At 41.3% G+C, this 18,131-nt stretch overlaps 1 long non-coding RNA gene across 1 annotated transcript; it reads left to right on the plus strand.

Annotated features, from left to right (window-relative positions):
* Positions 1-1,598: 1,598 nt before the first annotated feature.
* LOC117461315 (uncharacterized) lies at positions 1,599-17,507 on the plus strand. The gene is made up of 3 exons (XR_011644641.1): positions 1,599-1,699; positions 14,914-15,036; positions 17,432-17,507. It is a non-coding gene; the product is annotated as an uncharacterized lncRNA (long non-coding RNA).
* Positions 17,508-18,131: the final 624 nt, after the last annotated feature.

Genomic DNA, 18,131 nt, shown 5'->3' on the forward strand with positions numbered 1-18,131 from the left:
GAGATCACATTTATAAACACATCTGCCAGATGGATGTGATTCAGCTTGATGGAATCCTCTAACAACTGGAACGTCTGGAAAGTACACAGAGTTGTGAGCGAAAAATACACAGAGCAATTGTTACATGTTTGGGATTACAGATAATTAAACACACACCAAATGTATTTTGCAATACAATGTATAAACAGAAAATGTTGTCTTTTCATTCAAGTAGAAGTTGCTGAAACTCTGTGTATGTTTTAAGAAAATGAAATCAGTATGTATCAAACATAGGACTTTGATTGACACTAACATAAGATAACATTTTTGACTGTCCATTTACAATTAATGAGCCTTTTGTTAAATGTGGTTTTATGTTTCTTCTACAAAAGGACTTTTATTTGAATGTCAGGTATTCCAGGTCTGACATTAGTAAAAGGTCTTCACATGCAAAGTTCAATGCCACCAATGCTAAAGTTTGGGCATGGTTATTAGAGTCTGTCTGTGCTCTTGAACTTCGGGGGGAGATATAAGCAAATTCACTTTTCAAAACGGAGCCCCATTATTTTCAGAATTGTTAAGGTTAGTTCAGTTTTCCCTTTACAATGGATCTTGTTGCTTAAGAATATGAAATCTACACTTCCACACATGCTGCTGAGAAATGATCCAGTTGAAGTATTATCATGTACAGCACTTTGACCAATTTTTTTTTTTAAATGTGCTATATAAATAAAACCTGATTTGATTTGATTTGATATCATGTATGTGACTGAAACCTCCGACTATACTGAGCATGTGACATCTTAACATTGCAGTCCACTTTCACCTTAGTACGGACATGAGTTGTGCGAGATTTAATTCATGTTGCCCTCTTGGATTGAACCCATTTGTGCCTGCAACTGAAATATTGAATTGAGTTTTAATATTCACCATCGGTCAAAACATTTGGCTGACAAGTGGGTTTCTCTAAAGCAGTATATTTAGTCTTTATGGGTATGGTACTACTGTTTTCCTTTATATTTCATAAGAATTAGATATCCCACTTGCCCTAAACCCATATGGAAAATAGCTGTATTACAGATAGAACAGGGGGCAAAAACAAGTATGTGGTGTCTTTGAACTTTTAACAAGTTGAATATCGCAAGAGATGCACAATATAATCGTAAAATAAATCATATTGAAGAGATTTAGTACGCAATGTTATTTTTTCTTATTTTTTGACTATTGATTAAATATTCATTTTTAATCTACAAATGTCAAAGGTTTACTGTTAGATAATTGCACAAGAGATATCCATACTAGATTTAAAGCTTTTAGACAATTTACAACAAATATTGTGGATATTTTAGACATCATAGGTCTAGTTTTGGGCACATATGGGTACATATAAAGAATTGCAGGGTTCTTAACCAGAAAAGACAATAACAAGAGACATATCCTCTACCTTTAACCGTTTTGTGTCCGATCTGATTTATCTTGGGACTTATTTTGTGAACAACATATTGATCCTCTGTTGAAGTAGGTTTAAATCGGATCACCGCTAGATGTCGATGTGCTCTCTGATCCACTGATTCAGATGCATGATTGACAGCTGCACTTATCCCGCCCCTTTCACCTTACTGTCCAATCAGCGATTACGTTGCTTTGTTGTCGTACGTGCGCTGACAGCGGAACTGAACAACGAGAGGGGAGCCTGTCTGCCATAAACCAACACAATAAGGTACATATAAAGACATACAGCCTTATTTGATCATTTTTACAGATGCATATACATGTGTATTTTATTTTCCTATTATTTAGGTGGATAAATGGTGTGATTTAAACCACTAGAACGGATTAAAATGAACTGAGGCCTAGCGTCAGCGGATAAGTGAAGCCTGGCCGTTGGTTAGCCGTTAGCAGCAGAGCTAGCATGACACACTGAGCTCGATGTAGCTAAGACGCATTTTAGAGAGAACTCTTACTATAAAAAACATATTCCTACGTGAAGCGAAATATATGTTTGTTATGTTGAGCACTTCATCTGTCATTTGCATTGATGTCTGGTGACATGCAAGGTGATTTAGCGGTGCAGCTAACGTTAGCGTTTATATAGGGACAATCAGGGAGTTCAAATACTTGTATCACTTCAGAATCAGAATACATGTATTCGTCCTACAGAGGGGACATTTACATTGTCAATATTAATTATGAAGCATGCATCAAATATTCATAATCAAGTTTATTGCCAGTTACGTTTACACGGGAATTTGCTTTGGTGTCTGGTGGTGCAAACATTAACAATCTAAGAAAATAGGTAATAATTAAAGGTAAAAGTAGAAATTACATAGTTTACAATTCACAAAATACACATCCAGTACCACTTACAATTGTGAGAGTACAGCCAGGTGATAGTATTGAAAGTGGAAGTGTATTGCACAGTTATTTACAGATGTATCACAGTATATAAGTTGAATTGTCTAGCTAAGGGACATTACTTAATTCCTTGATCACAACATCAAACGACTTAATGTTTTGATCATTTCAAAATGTAAGACAGTTATTGAAACAGTAAAGAGTGGATATCTATCAATGTATTTAGCTAATATCTCAAGTCTCTGTCTATTCTTATTTGAGACTTTTTCCTTGTATCTGCTGTATTACTTAATACGTGAATAACTCAAAACTTTGTGAGACCCAATCTATTTCCTTAATTATTTGATATAATATGAACTTTTCTGTGCGGAAGTCCTAATAATTGTCTCCTGGTGTGACATTATGTTTAATGATAATATTTAATTCAGAGATTGTCAGACAGAGTAGAAATATATGCTCAACCATTATCAACTTGTTTTAAATATTTCCCTACAACAATAGTAATCAATTTACATTTACAATCATGTTATTGCCCTACTAAATGCTCTACACATAGGGACTTTTCATAAAAGTTTGGGTTATTTTCATTATAATAACTAGTATGAAACCTGATTGAACTAAAAACTACCTTTACATATTAGGGATGGGAACAATTAATCGAATATTCGAAATTATTATATATTTTTTCTTTTTTGGGAGGGGTGGCTAAGTTAATTACATATGATCAAATGGAATAATTCAATGTATACGACAGTGCCCTAGCTAAGTGTGTTAGTTCTAAAGTTGTGTTTTGCTCCGCTCACCGGACCCTCACAGCGGGCAGAGCTGCAGGTGCTGATCTCTCTCTCTCGTCCGGTTATACTTCACTCGCGTTTATGTCCAAATCCATCAGATCTAGTTCTAGCTAACGATATGGCTGCTGCTCCTCCCTACACGCAGATCACGCAGACTCAAACCTCATCTTATGCCCAAATTCCAGCTGAGAGGGTCGTCTCTACAGCTGGCCTGATTGTGAATCGCCTCCGCACCCGCCTCTCCCCTGAGTAGACATGCTCATATTCTCAAAGAAGAATGAGTATTGAATAGCTGCATTCTGTGCATAGGCCCTGTTATAGGTTGTTGATCTGTTGTAATAGGGTTACGTTACCCTAACCCGTTATGATGTTCGTGTGTGATCCCTCTTTAATTTAAAAACCAAGTTATGTTTTAAGCATGAAAGCTGTAGGCCTATAGCTGTCAACTGTTCAAACTGTGATCACCAGCTCAATACATTTGACAAATTCTACTTGGTTTCTATACTTATTTGAACATGTATTTTTATTTTTTTGCAAAGATCTTTCCCACATTTTCTTTTTTTTATAGGATGTGTACTATTTCGGTTAATCAGTTAACCATTTTTTTGGGGGTCGAATATTCGAATATACATTTGCTTTCAAATTCCCATCCCTATTACATATGCATAGTGATGCTATTACTCTTCTTCTATTCAACACTTTTCTCAGGCATTTGAGAAGCAAAATGCCTATTTTCTTTACTTTTCTTTTTGTCGCACCACAGGACATTCTGTCACACCGATGGACACCATTACAAAATATGCCAAGTTTTGTACAACATTTTTATTTCATCTCTACTCTCTAAGGTTATATTCTAAACATCAGAACCAACAGTGCTATTTAGAAATGTGAATAACAATGGGTAGCTTGAAACATATTCAAAACAATTCATTAAACAATTAATCCATAAAACTCATTAATGTTAATTCATGTAACATTCAGTAGAGATAACTCATTTAATTTTTCAGTAAAATTCATTGAACAATTGATAAAACTCATTAATAAAAACATTCAGTAAAGATAAACACATTCATTGTTAAGTAAAATTCAGTCACATCTGTAGTTTGACTCGAGTGGTGAAACAATGTCCACTAGCTCATACTGTAGCTTTTGGTGCTTGGGACTCGCATCATGTTTCTACATTCTTTCAGATCTCATTGAATAGTAACCAGTCATATTTGGTGAGCTGTGCAGCACGCTGGTTGGGCTCTGGCTCGGAGATGACACTGGCGATTTGTTCTCGGTAGAAAAGGCAGTCTGGCTTATTAGGCCACTTGAATACATTTCTCTTTCCATGCTGAACCATGCAGTTGATTTCATTGTGGTCAAGAAGTAGCTTGGTGATTTGACCAACAAATAGTTTGTTGTCATAGCTAACTATGACAAACTTTCCCACAGTGTACTCTTCATTCTTCTCCACATCAGTACTGGGACTCTCAGCATAGGTCTCCTGGATGCTGTCTGGCTGCAGGTGATCAGAATTTGCATTCGAAGAATCGTCCATCCTTATCTTAGTTGGTTTGAAGCATTCACACATCTCTGGGTATTGGCAGAAGCAGCTCAGATCCCTGTAGTACATTTCTCCTGGACAGACAGAAAGTATCTGGTGTGTTTTAAGAAGCCCGGGGACTTTTGGAACTGATGGTGGCAACATTTCATTGAAGACATTAATGTCACTTTCATCAATCCATTTGAATCGGATGTTCTCGACTTCTCTGTTGATGAGAAATTCATACAAGTCCTTCGGATTTTGTAAGTCTTTCCCCCCATGGACATGGTTGTCCGCCATCCGTTTCACAGCTCCACCAACTCCATCAGGTGCACCTGCTCTCTCTGAGTAATTCCAAGTGATTTGCTTGAGCCCCCAAGTATAGGGTAAACTGCTGAGGAGGAGAACAGTTTGCCCTATTTCGATACTGTGTGACTGGACCGTCACTTAACACATGGAGCGCGTCAATCTTTTGGACCGAGTTTTGCATAATTTCCTGTATTACAGGTTTGATATGGGCCCACGCAGCAGGGTTTCCCACATATAGACTATACTTGGGCGGGCCACCCAGGTATATTAACGGTCGTCCAAGTATATTTAGCGACCCATTTAGTTTTTTGTTTTTTTTTAATAATAATTTATTTTCCTTTTTTTTTTTCCGTCCGTGATCACGACGCCATCTGCGATCGATTAACTTGTGGACAATGATCCCTCCCTCTACGCCTCCTGTACCAAGTCCCGGACTGGCCATCGGGAGGACCGGGGGGTTTCCCCATGGCCAGGCCTGCCTCACACAGGGTGACTGGCTGTCTACATGATGTGGTCTGCCGACATGGCCACTGTCATACAGATCATAAATCAAAGCCCTTGATTGGTCTCTGTGTGTCATTCAAGCTCGGGATAACCTCAGGTGAGGTAAAGGACTCTCTGAGTGTTTAGATAGTTAACTTAGTCTAAGTTCTCAGTGGGTCTCAAACGGTTTGGTCACCATTTATGTAAACACATATTTCCATTTGAGAGGATAGTGATTAGTAAAATATGCAGACACACTCACAACTATAAATGAACCAAATATAAATAAACAAACAAGTTTTAGTGTTTTTTCATATTGGATATGGGATGTTATTGGTTATGGCCATGATTTTATGATTATTGAAATGTATACAGTTCTGTTTCATATAGGTGTCTCTTTATTTCCCCCTCAAAGTGCACCAGATTGATGCATTTAACTAAAAAAAAAAAAATCTTATCGGGGGAGCATGCCTCCGGACCCCCCTAGAGGATTTGAGGTCCACCCCCACTTAAAATCACATTGATTGGTTCCTAAATACATTTCCAATTTTTTTTTAAATAGTAACCCATGTCCATATGTTTATTTGTGGGTAGTAGATTTAAACTATAGGGCTATCACTATGGGCCCTGTCTGTACCTGTTCGCTCTGCCATCGCGTGAAGGGTCTGCTAACAAGCGACCAACAGAAAGGTTAATGTTGTTGCACGTCACCTCAAACACCCCCCCACGACCCCCCATGTATATTTCAGATCTGCGGGACACTGAGCCCGTTCATTATGGCTGAGAGAGTCAGAGATTGTGGCATACGATTGTGAACCTGTTGATGTGTAAGCCACTACTGTGTGGATGGATGCCTGTTGTCGATTTCCTCCAAAATGAAGTGATTGAATCTCTGTGTTCAATTTACAGGCATAATTTTCAGAGAAGTCAACATGTAGAACTATTTCGTTCTCTCTGAGGTTGTCTTTTAGTTGCCTGAATTTCTGGGCCTGGTGAAGCCAGTTGAAATGATAGATGGCAATGGCGTCCAACTCTCTGTTGAATTCCTCAACAAGTTTTGCCACTGTAACATTTTCTGTTTTCTTTACCCAGTTTTGATATGTTTTGTTCCTAACCACCACGTCTTCCTTCGTCCAGTGTTCCCATCTGGGTTATAAGCCGCCAGCTTGATTTCATCATAGCATCACTTTGTGCATGTTCGATTCATATAATGTAAGTCTTCAGTATTACAAGTAATACTTGAGAGGAGATATGATAGGCTTTTTGAGGAGAGTATACCCCCTCTGTGACAAGCTCTCAGCCGCATGTTTTCATGCTGGTAGCAGGCACATGTATTACGATCATTTGATTTGGCTTCTGTGACAAAGAATGGCTTATATCGTACAAACTGTCTATATGATATTGCATAATGTGCTTCACATGTCTGGTTGTACTCTTCGTGCAAATCAGCAAAGATTTTTCTAGTACTCTCCTTTGTTTGGAGCCATCTCATTGGGGGAATGTGTTGGTGTGCTGCATAAAACAGGTACTAGGACTTCATTGAGCTCTTCATGGTCAGAAGGTTGATCATCAGCCTGAGGTGACTGGGGAGTTAGTTCAAGTATAGCCTTATTGGCCCTGTCCCTTGACCTACTTTTTTAGTTCTTCCATTTTTCTTGGAGCCGGTTTTTTGTTGCTGCTGACACAGACTTCACACTGAGGCTAACAATTTCTCCATTCACTCTTTTCTCCTGATATCTGCAGAAAAAAGGACAACACCACAAGCATTTCTGCCCATGTAATGAAACATTTAATCGTTTAATCATTCTTGGTGGCATGTTACATTTACTTTCTGCATCTCCCTCTCTCAAGAGATCCTCTCTCCTCCTTGGATCTTCATTCAACCTCTCCCTGTACTTTCTTGTCCTATCCTTACTAGTCATCGTCTGCCTGTCTCTCATACCTTCCACCTGGACCTCAAACTAAACAAATAGAACACAGTAGAAATGTTTTACTTTCCGTGTACTCAAATGGTTAGAACAGGGGGTGGGGGGGGGGGGGATTCCAAAACGTGAAAAGAAATTACAAAAATACCTACAATGGCCAATTTTCCTTAAATAAGTCGTCTAAATTAATTTTTAAATGCATCTATCTAGGCCTTATTTATAACCTGGCTGACTTTACGTCACACTAGTGGACAATGCTGTCACACCAGTGGACATTTTCAGTTACATGGTCAGTTTGCGGCCTAGCTGTATGCTAGAGAGCCTTCAATCCAAACTTACACTGTAAGGTTTACATCATATTTAAATGTAAAATAATATAAATTTATTAAAATGTTCATATCAACAATTTAATTAAGTCACACCAAAGGACAGCGTTATTGACCCTAACCCTTGTATAAAAAAAAAGTAACTACAATTCTACCCGTGGTATACGCTCATTATATCACGGCTAAGAACCAATCAGATTGCTTGATTTGACTTGTCCGTTTTATAATTCAATATATATATCACACTAATTCATAAAGCAAGTTAGACATGTTGATGTTCCGGACCTTTGCATGGGGAGATTTTCTCTAACTGGACCTCGTTGAATTTGAGTTGAATACCCCTGATCTATAACATTACAATTCATTTCAATCAATTTAAAGCCTGAATCAGGGTCAAATTAATGTTGACGTGACTGGTTAATATCCAACTTTTCAACAAATCTTTAATCTCAGCTGGAACCATATTGCAATCTTTGGCGACTGTCACGGAGGTGATCTCTGGGCTCATAGATCTCGGCCTCCGTTACGGGTTGTTTCGTTTTTTGTTGTTGAAAAGTGTTCCCCTTTCCCCATGTCTGTCGTTGATTGTGTGCACCTGGTGCCCTGTGTTGTCTCCTCCCCCCTCACCTGTGTCCTGTTGGGTTGATTGAGTTGGGCATTTAGGCTCTGGGGTTTTTCCTGTTAGAGAGGCAGGTAGTGTGTGTGAGATCCTTGTGGCTGTGCTGTGCTCAAGGAAACAACAGCAGGCTTAAGGCTGTGTGTGTCATTGTGTTCATGCTGTAATACATGCCCACACCGGGTTGTATTTTGGATGTTCTGCCTCTGCCTCCTTGCTTGGTCGGGCCGCTCAATTGTCAGCTTCACAGCGACCATAAATATAGTAATAATGTGATAGTCTTCAAAGTAGTGTTACAGTCACACTGCAAGGATGTTTGTGATAATGTTTGTATCTGTTGTGTTTTTGATGTATTTTTTTGTTCCAGCCACATTTGCATGTTAACATTTTCCGAGCCTTTGACAGAAACCTTCAGTCAGTCAAGAATGTGTATCTTATTGCATTATCAATAAGATAAGAACATCCATTAATTTAGAGCTGAAATGATAAGTAGGTTAATTTTGTCAGTGACTTTCACACACCATTTTTCAGGCGCTTCACTTTGCTCCCATTTCTAACTTTGTAATCCTAAAAGTAACAGTGCTTTTACTTTACTGGTAATCTTAATACCAGTGCCTTCATTGATATACAGTTCCACGTTGTCATGGACATAATATTCTCTATCAGCTTGCTTCAACTCTTCATTGAAGCTATTTGGAGTTTACTTCATATATTATGAAATATTCAAATTTAAGACTACATGTTTCTATGTCTGCATCATTACATCCACCGGACATAACCTATATCTGTTGTGCATTGTCTTCCTTAGACTTTTAACAGTGTTTTTAGGCCGTATAGCATGAGTTTGTTATGATTGATCCACAGCAGAGTTCACACTGTTTGTGGTTGTTAACCGGTTGAATTTCCCCTCTTGGTTTTATAGAGATAATTTCAGTTAAAACGGTACGATCAGTTAATACTAAGTTATCTTGCTCATCATAAAAACTTCCAATATCTGTCTGCAAATCTATTGAGACACTGCTAAATTCAGCATCGAAAGGATTCACCAAGTTGCATTTCATTAAAATCTCTATTCTCCAGTGGTTTGCAGTTATCTTCAGACCCATTTAAGATCCGTTTTGGTATAAGAGGATAATGGAAAAGATTGATGAACCACTTCTTATTAGAGCTGAGAGTCTGCTGAAGTGAGAGCTGCTTGAATTTTTACTGGACAGCAAGCGAGACTTTCAGCTACTAAATACCATTTATTTTATCGTTTTGCTTCTAGTAGCAGTGAAACTTATCATTCTGTTATGAACAGTATCAACAGTACAAATAACAATAAAGCTAAACCCTAGATGGATCAATGGATAGATAGATAGATGGATAGATGGATGATAGATAGACGGATAGATAGATGGATGGACAGATAGATAGATGGATGGATAGAGAGATAGATGGATAGATGGAGAGATAGAGAGATGGACAGATGGATAGAGAGATAGATGGATAGAGAGATAGGTACTTTATTGATCCCAATTTGGGATTTGTTTGCGTTGCAGCAGCATAAAAAACAAGGCAATATACAGTACAATACAACTTTATTTATAAAGCACTTTAAACCTCCAAATGTACATAGGACCGAATGTTTTGCATGGGGTTTGTAGTGCCACTTGAAACATGCAAAATATAAGAGACGGTACAGGAAAAGCCTTTATACAATTAGTTTTTATTGATATTACGTTGTCGTGGTACACAATTAAACATTGTTGACAATAATTGGCAATAATTGTGGTAATGGTACAGCAACAACAATGTTGTCATTATCTAAGGTTGTTACCGCATGACGGTATGAGTTCCTGTTTCTCTATGGAATGCTTTGAGTTATTTGCAGTATTATTTTAGTAGTGTTGTTATTATTTTTCCAATTGTTGTTGGACTGGTACTGTGGTACTGTTTATCCTGAAAGCTGCATTGTGCATATTGAGCAGGGCCACTTTGTTTGTTTTCAGCAATCTCTCGCTCAGCCAGGTCTGTCCTCCTTTTAAATTCAATAGAAATACACGGATGGATCCAATCCAGCCTCATTTGACTTTTAAAAATGCATGAAATCAAAAGCAGTACTGTTTCAGAAATGGTCTAGGTGAATTTGTTTGGCTGCAACACATGTCCGCTCATCTGTTCGGCTCCAGCTCTTTACACCTCACAAGATGTGCACGTGTGCATCTGAATGTATCACATTTAAGGATACTACAAAACACCCTCAGCACCAACTGGGATGAGAAAGAGCGTTAGAATATACAGTCAACTACGGTAAGAGCCAGTCAGACTAGTCTTAGCTCAGCAGTTGGTCTACGGTAAGAGCCAGTCAGACTAGTCTTAGCTCAGCAGTTGGTCTACGGTAAGAGCCAGTCAGACTAGTCTTAGCTCAGCAGTTGGTCTACGGTAAGAGCCAGTCAGACTAGTCTTAGCTCAGCAATTGGTCTACGGTAAGAGCCAGTCAGACTAGTCTTAGCTCAGCAATTGGTCTACGGTAAGAGCCAGTCAGACTAGTCTTAGCTCAGCAGTTGGTCTACGGTAAGAGCCAGTCAGACTAGTCTTAGCTCAGCAATTGGTCTACGGTAAGAGCCAGTCAGACTAGTCTTAGCTCAGCAGTTGGTCTACGGCAAGAGCCAGTCAGACTAGTCTTAGCTCAGCAGTTGGTCTACGGTAAGAGCCAGTCAGACTAGTCTTAGCTCAGCAGTTGGTCTACGGCAAGAGCCAGTCAGACTAGTCTTAGCTCAGCAATTGGTCTACGGTAAGAGCCAGTCAGACTAGTCTTAGCTCAGCAGTTGGTCTACGGTAAGAGCCAGTCAGACTAGTCTTAGCTCAGCAGTTGGTCTACGGTAAGAGCCAGTCAGACTAGTCTTAGCTCAGCAGTTGGTCTACGGCAAGAGCCAGTCAGACTAGTCTTAGCTCAGCAGTTGGTCTACGGTAAGAGCCAGTCAGACTAGTCTTAGCTCAGCAGTTGGTCTACGGTAAGAGCCAGTCAGACTAGTCTTAGCTCAGCAGTTGGTCTACGGCAAGAGCCAGTCAGACTAGTCTTAGCTCAGCAGTTGGTCTACGGTAAGAGCCAGTCAGACTAGTCTTAGCTCAGCAGTTGGTCTACGGTAAGAGCCAGTCAGACTAGTCTTAGCTCAGCAGTTGGTCTACGGTAAGAGCCAGTCAGACTAGTCTTAGCTCAGCAGTTGGTCTACGGCAAGAGCCAGTCAGACTAGTCTTAGCTCAGCAGTTGGTCTACGGCAAGAGCCAGTCAGACTAGTCTTAGCTCAGCAGTTGGTCTACGGCAGGGGTTGGCAACAGGCGGACCGCGGTCCGGACCCAGACGCCGACCTATACGGACCCGGACCTATAATCAATACATTAATAGGGGATTTCAATTTTGACGGGGCGATTCTATTTTAACTGCTGCCGACAGGGGGCGAAAGAGACGAGTGAGCGATACAGGGAGAGAAACACAGAAGAAGAGATGAGAGCGCGGCAGAGAGAAGCGGAGAGGAAAGTGTGAAGAGAATAATTAGCGATACAGGAAGAGAAGCGGAGAGGAGAGTGAACAGGCGTGTTAGCGGCAGACAGGGAGAGACACATAATTACACATGGCGCTCTCCAAGAAGAGGAAAGTGGACAGTGAGAAGAACAGAGCTTTTAACCCTGATTGGACGGACTCATTCATGTTCATCCTGCCCACTGGGAGCACAGAGCCAGTGTGTCTCATTTGTTCAGAGACCGTGGCGCTCATTAAAAGTGCCAAAACGCCACTATGAGACAAAACACAAAGTGTTTGACCAAACATTCCCTCTCAAGTCAGAACTGAGGTCACACAAAATAAGCAGTCTCAGAGCCCAATATATGATCAGGCCACCAGGATCAACATTCAAACTAAATATGGTTCCAGGGCAGGCTAACCGAGGCTAACCAATGAGCACCTGCATGTGTGTATGAGAATGGCCCTGACACCATTTCAGCCCAGATTTAAACTCCTGGCAGAACAAGCTCGAGCTCAATTCTCGCACTGAATTAAAAAAAAGTGAGTGAGGGACTGCAATATAAGAGGGAAAGAAAGATAAACTTTAAAACGGTTCAATTGTTATGATGTGTAAAGACTGATATTGTTCTATAATCGTCTGAAACTGTTAAGTCATGATGTGAAACGGTTAACAAAGAAAAAGGGAAACTCAAGCTGCTGCTACACTTTATTTTATTTATCTAAGATTAAGCACTTTTAAGATGCACATATTTTCAAAAGCTATTTTATTTATTTTCTCTATTTTATTTGTAAATGCAGCCCGAGAGGAACATTACACATATCCATATTATTTACTGTATATCTGCAGAGTTCAATGTTAATTGACAATAAATATAGTTGTTTTTGAATTGTACTTTCTTTATTTGATTGGCAGTCAGTTGTTGATTACATGCAGACATTAATACAGCTACTTCAATATCACACTAATTCATAAAACAAGTTTGACATTTTGATGTTCCCGACTTTTGCATGGGGACATTTTCTCTAACTGGACCTCGTTGAATTTGAGTTGAATACCCCTGGTCTACAGTAAGAGCCAGTCAGACTAGTCTTAGCTCAGCAGTTGGTCTACGGTAAGAGCCAGTCAGACTAGTCTTAGCTCAGCGGTTGGTCTACGGCAAGAGCCAGTCAGACTAGTCTTAGCTCAGCAGTTGGTCTACGGTAAGAGTCAGTCAGACTAGTCTTAGCTCAGCAGTTGGTCTACGGCAAGAGCCAGTCAGACTAGTCTTAGCTCAGCAGTTGGTCTACGGCAAGAGCCAGTCAGACTAGTCTTAGCTCAGCAGTTGGTACCCAGACTCGCCTGCATTAATTTTAGGGAATGGCCTCAGGTAATAAAACCATTCTGATGCAACTGCAATACTTGTATCATGTATCTGTAAGACTGAACTTCCTCTGTGTCCCAAGATGTGTCCACTGGGATTAAGATATTTTAAAATAGCAACAGGACAGCTCCTCACATTGAAACATTTGACAGTTTGGCACTTTTCAACTTGAAGAAAGGAACACATGAGTAGAAACAGACTGGCATCCTCTGTTGTGATTTTGTATTTGCATCTTGTTTCACTCGTGAACGTGTGGATTACAGAGCCAGAGACAGGCCATCCATCCATCCATCCATCCATCCGTCTTCTCCCGCTTATCCCAAGGCGCTCCCAGGCCAGCGAAGAGATCTAATCCCTCCACCTGGTCCTAGGTCTACCCCTTGGTCTCTTCCCAGCTGGACAAGAGGCCAGAGGCAGGCCAAAGAACCAAATCAATGAATGGTCCTGTTTTTTTATTCTTCCGGGATTCGCTTTCTTTTCGAGACATAGGCAGATTCCTGTTACTGCTTAGGTCATTATTCTGGAGAGTGCTTTAGCATCGTGTCTCAATTCAGGGAAATGGTTTTGATGAATATCCATGCCCTGCTTTGCAGTCGTTACGATTGTTGCTTGCATTTTTGCTACCGAGTGCAGCTTTTCCTCTGCTATATGCTATCTCCAGGTAATTGTGGGTCAAGTGCTTCAGTCGAGAGCACTTGACAGTTAGACGTATTGAGAAAAAAGGAGTTTTGTTCGCTCAATTCTATGTCCTTTCAGCTGGCCACAAGTGGCTAGACTGGGTTTTTCGAGAGGATAAAAATACTTCTACATCTTGTGGAAACCTAGGGTTCATTAATATAGCTTTGCCGTTCTTACGTATTCATCAACGCCTATGAGAGGTGTTCTCTAGTAACCATTCCTCAGACGACTGAGTGGTTAGAAACATTATTACCTCGACTTTTATCCACACTTTCTACACACCTCTGCTGCTATTATGTGATATTCTTCAGTACTTTGTGTCACTTGCTCTAGGGTGCACACTATGGAACAAAAACTGCAATCGCGATATGTGTTGATATATGGAGAGGAAATCGGAAACATTATCATTGAAAAGCGTTTTGTTTTTTAAGGATGTGTACCAAACAAGGAGATTTTATTATGTCTGTTTTAATTTCTTAGCAGCTCCACAACTCGTCATTCGGATATGTTTAAATAATTTACCTTCACCACCAGTGATATTGCACTAGTCTATATTACGATTTCCATACGTTTGGTTAAAAAGACTTCGACATCGTGTGGAGACCTAGGGTTCATTAATATAGCTTTGCCGTTCTTAGGCATTCATTAACGCTTATGACGGCTGTTCTCTAGTAACCATTCCTCAGACGGCAGGGTCAAAGCGGTTAGACACATTATTACCTCGACTTCTATCCACAGCTTTCTCCACACCTCTGCTGCTACTATGCCTTATTCTTCAGTACTTTGTGTCACTTGCTCTCGCTCGCATGATATCGGGGGAAATGCGCATTGCGTTTGAAAAATCTTATATCTTTTTTGTGAAAGGCTATTTGTTTAAAAGGATGTGTACCAAACAAGGAGATTTTATAATACTTAATTCAGATGTGTTGTACATATTTGATCTTTATCAATGATATTGCACTAGTTTATAGAGGATTACGATTTAGATACATTTGGATTGATTGATTGTACAAACCTGCTAACCTCTCTGTCTCTCTGTGTCCTCTGTCTTCAGATGGAGGTGGAGCAGCTCCTGTCTCTGTCCGGCCCCGCTCTGGCCCAGGCTGTCAGCTCTCTGCTGGAGACCCCCGGCCTCTACGTCTTCTCTGACATCCTGGAGCTGCCTAATGTCAGAGAGGTAATCACGCTCTCTCTCTCTCTCTCTCTCTCTCTCTCTCTCTCTCCATCTCACTAAATCTTCCTCACCCTTTGTGTCGTCTGAGACCTTTTCAGACCTGGCATGAAATAAAATCCATCTCAATCAAACACAAGAAACTCAATCTCACAGGTGTTAATGTATCGGCAGAATCTAATCAAACATGTATCCAGAGGAGTCAGTGCAGCATTGATTGAAGTATTTCCTCCCCACATTGAGCAACATTAATCATCAATGCATGTGGAAGTGTGTACATTAATGCACTAATGACGTAATCGAGGTCACGACTCACCAATCATCACCTCGACTTCCCTACGTATTTTGTACGCAAAACCTTCATGAGAATACGCAGTTACTTTCCACCGTACTTTAGGAGTGAGACGCTGCTGTGACTCAACAGTACGGATGTTCTGCGTCATTGCTCCATTCTTTAAGAAAAGGATAAATCCAGACCAGGGGGGGTTTTTACTTAACAGTGTGCCCCTTTTAATGCAGTGAACGGTGTAATTGCTTTTGTTTTCATTTACTTAAGGACCACAGCAAGGTTTAGTGCAGATAACATAGAAGACGAGAGGAATGCGTGCAGGCGACTTTCCTTCAACACAAAGCGTTACGGCTCAGTTTCGCTCTGAGGTTTCTGCCTCAATGTGTTTCTTTCTGACATTCAATGACCTTTAAAGTGATTTGTTTACTTCAGTTATCTAGTCCGAGGGGTTTAAAGGTAAATACATCCACCATTTAGCTTTCCCATCTCATTCCGTCACTGATCTTGAGTTGAGCTTTTAACTTGAGCTGTTTGTAGCATAATAATAAGTTATATTTATATAGCGCTTCTCCCAAACTTAAAGACGCTCCACGGTCGGTGGGAGGGTAGACAAACAAGGACGGGCAAAAACAACAAAACAAAACAAAAGATCATAATAAATTAAATGAATAGAATAAAACAAATAAGATAAACAGAAAGGGCAGTCATGAGGAAGTTGATTAAGGGGGGGGGGGCTTATGGATATACAGAGTTGAAGAGATGAGTCTTGAGGCGGGACAGGGTGAGGGACTCAGACTCACGGAGGTCTTGGGGGCTGCCACAGAGAAGGCTCTGTCCCCGAAGCTCCGGAGTTTGGCCTTGGGGGTGGAAAGCAAACCGGCGGAGGTGGATCTGAGGGACCGGGGGGGTTGGTAGAGGGTGAGGAGGTCAGTGAGGTAGGGGGGGGGCAGGTAAGATGGTAGAGGGCTTTGTAAGTGAGGACCAGGAGTTTGTAATGGATGCGGTGAGAAACAGGAAGCCATTGGAGTTCTTTGAGGACCGGGGTGATGTGATGCCATGATTTGGTGTTGGTGAGGAGTCTGGCGGCCGCGTTCTGGACACGCTGGAGTCTAGTGAGGGATGTGGTGCCGCGTTCTGGACACGCTGGAGTCTAGTGAGGGATGTGGTGCCGCGTTCTGGACACGCTGGAGTCTAGTGAGGGATGTGGTGCTGCGTTCTGGACACGCTGGAGTCTAGTGAGGGATGTGGAGCTGCGTTCTGGACACGCTGGAGTCTAGTGAGGGATGTGGAGCTGCGTTCTGGACACGCTGGAGTCTAGTGAGGGATGTGGTGCTGCGTTCTGGACACGCTGGAGTCTAGTGAGGGATGTGGTGCTGATGCCGTAGAGGAGTGAGTTGCAATAGTCAAGGCGGGAGGAGATGAAGGCGTGAATGGGTCGCTCAGCTGCAGGGCGGGTGAGAAAGGGACGGAGTTTGGCAATATTGTGGAGGTGGAAAAATGAGATTTTAACAACTTGGCGGATGTGGGGCTCGAGGGAGAGGGTGGGGTCAAATATTACTCCAAGGTCGCGTGCCTGGGTGGAGGGGGAAGCAGCATATCCTGACATGCAGTCGTCCTTTTTGGAGGAGACTTATAAATGCATTCAAAAGTGTCTTAATCCATATAATCTTTGTGACTCAACAGCAGAGATTCTACTCTTTAAACTCAACACACCATAAAGCCATATATATTGGACATATACTATATATATGGTAATCTTAACGTAACGTAAATACTCCCCTGGTGTTCACTGTAAGAGCTGCAGCAGAGAAGATGAATCGATGCGTTCCATTACGGTGTAAAGTCTCGCTAAATGCATTTCAGCCAAAAGGGAACACAATGAAAGTGAGTCCCTTGTTGAATACCGAGCAGAGATCTGAAGTCTGATTAGGATCACTGCCGACAGACGTCAGTGGGAATATAACCCCTCTCAAAACAAGTGTCTGACTATAAGCACACTTCATGCAGTCCATCTCTTTTGCTCTCTCTCAGAAGGACCTCTCCTCAAAGATAAAATGCAGCTGTGTAGTTTTCATCTTCCCTTCTCTCCCCTCTCTCCCCTCCCCACCACAGATGGAGAATGGCCCTCATGCACCGATGTACCAGCTCCTCAACCTGTTCGCTTATGGGACCTACTGCGACTACAAAGGTATTGCAGTGGCAGCAAAGTGTAAATAAGTAATCGGGCGTCCCTGCGACTCGTTTTATTAGGCATGTTGTTCACAAAGTTCCTCAAGTGCTTTTATCTGTCTTTTCTTATCATTAAGCGTCCTGATTGGATGACCGTCTTCTGTTCCTGGCGCAATTAGACATCTTTTGTGACTTAATTTTCCGTCTGTGTAACGCTTCAACAAGAAGTGGAATTTTAATGATGTCTAATTTAATGCCCAACATCAACCGATAGCCTGAGACGAGGATGTAGCCTACTTTACCGTTCCCTTCCCTTTGGAGCCGACAGGGAGCACTTTTACTTTCATAGCACTGCTTTGTGGAGCCTTGGAGGAGCTGTCAGAGCTGCCGTCTCCCAGGGTGTGGGTCTCGTCACCAGGGGAGCAGGAGAGAGAGGCTCTGGAGACCCACTTCCTCCCTTAAAGAGCTCCACACTCACCTGCGTGTCCCAGCTTCACATTACACTTCAGAGTAACAATAAGCACTGCCTCCATTTTGACTGTTTGACCCTCTGTCTCTCTCTCTCTCTCTGTGTCTCTCTGTCTGTGTGTCTCTGTCTCTCTCTCCCTCTCTCTCTGTCTCTCTCTCTGTCTCTCTCTCTGTT

Source organism: Pseudochaenichthys georgianus, chromosome 16 (assembly GCF_902827115.2).
Source record: "Pseudochaenichthys georgianus chromosome 16, fPseGeo1.2, whole genome shotgun sequence".
In the NCBI taxonomy this organism is placed as follows: domain Eukaryota; kingdom Metazoa; phylum Chordata; class Actinopteri; order Perciformes; family Channichthyidae; genus Pseudochaenichthys; species Pseudochaenichthys georgianus.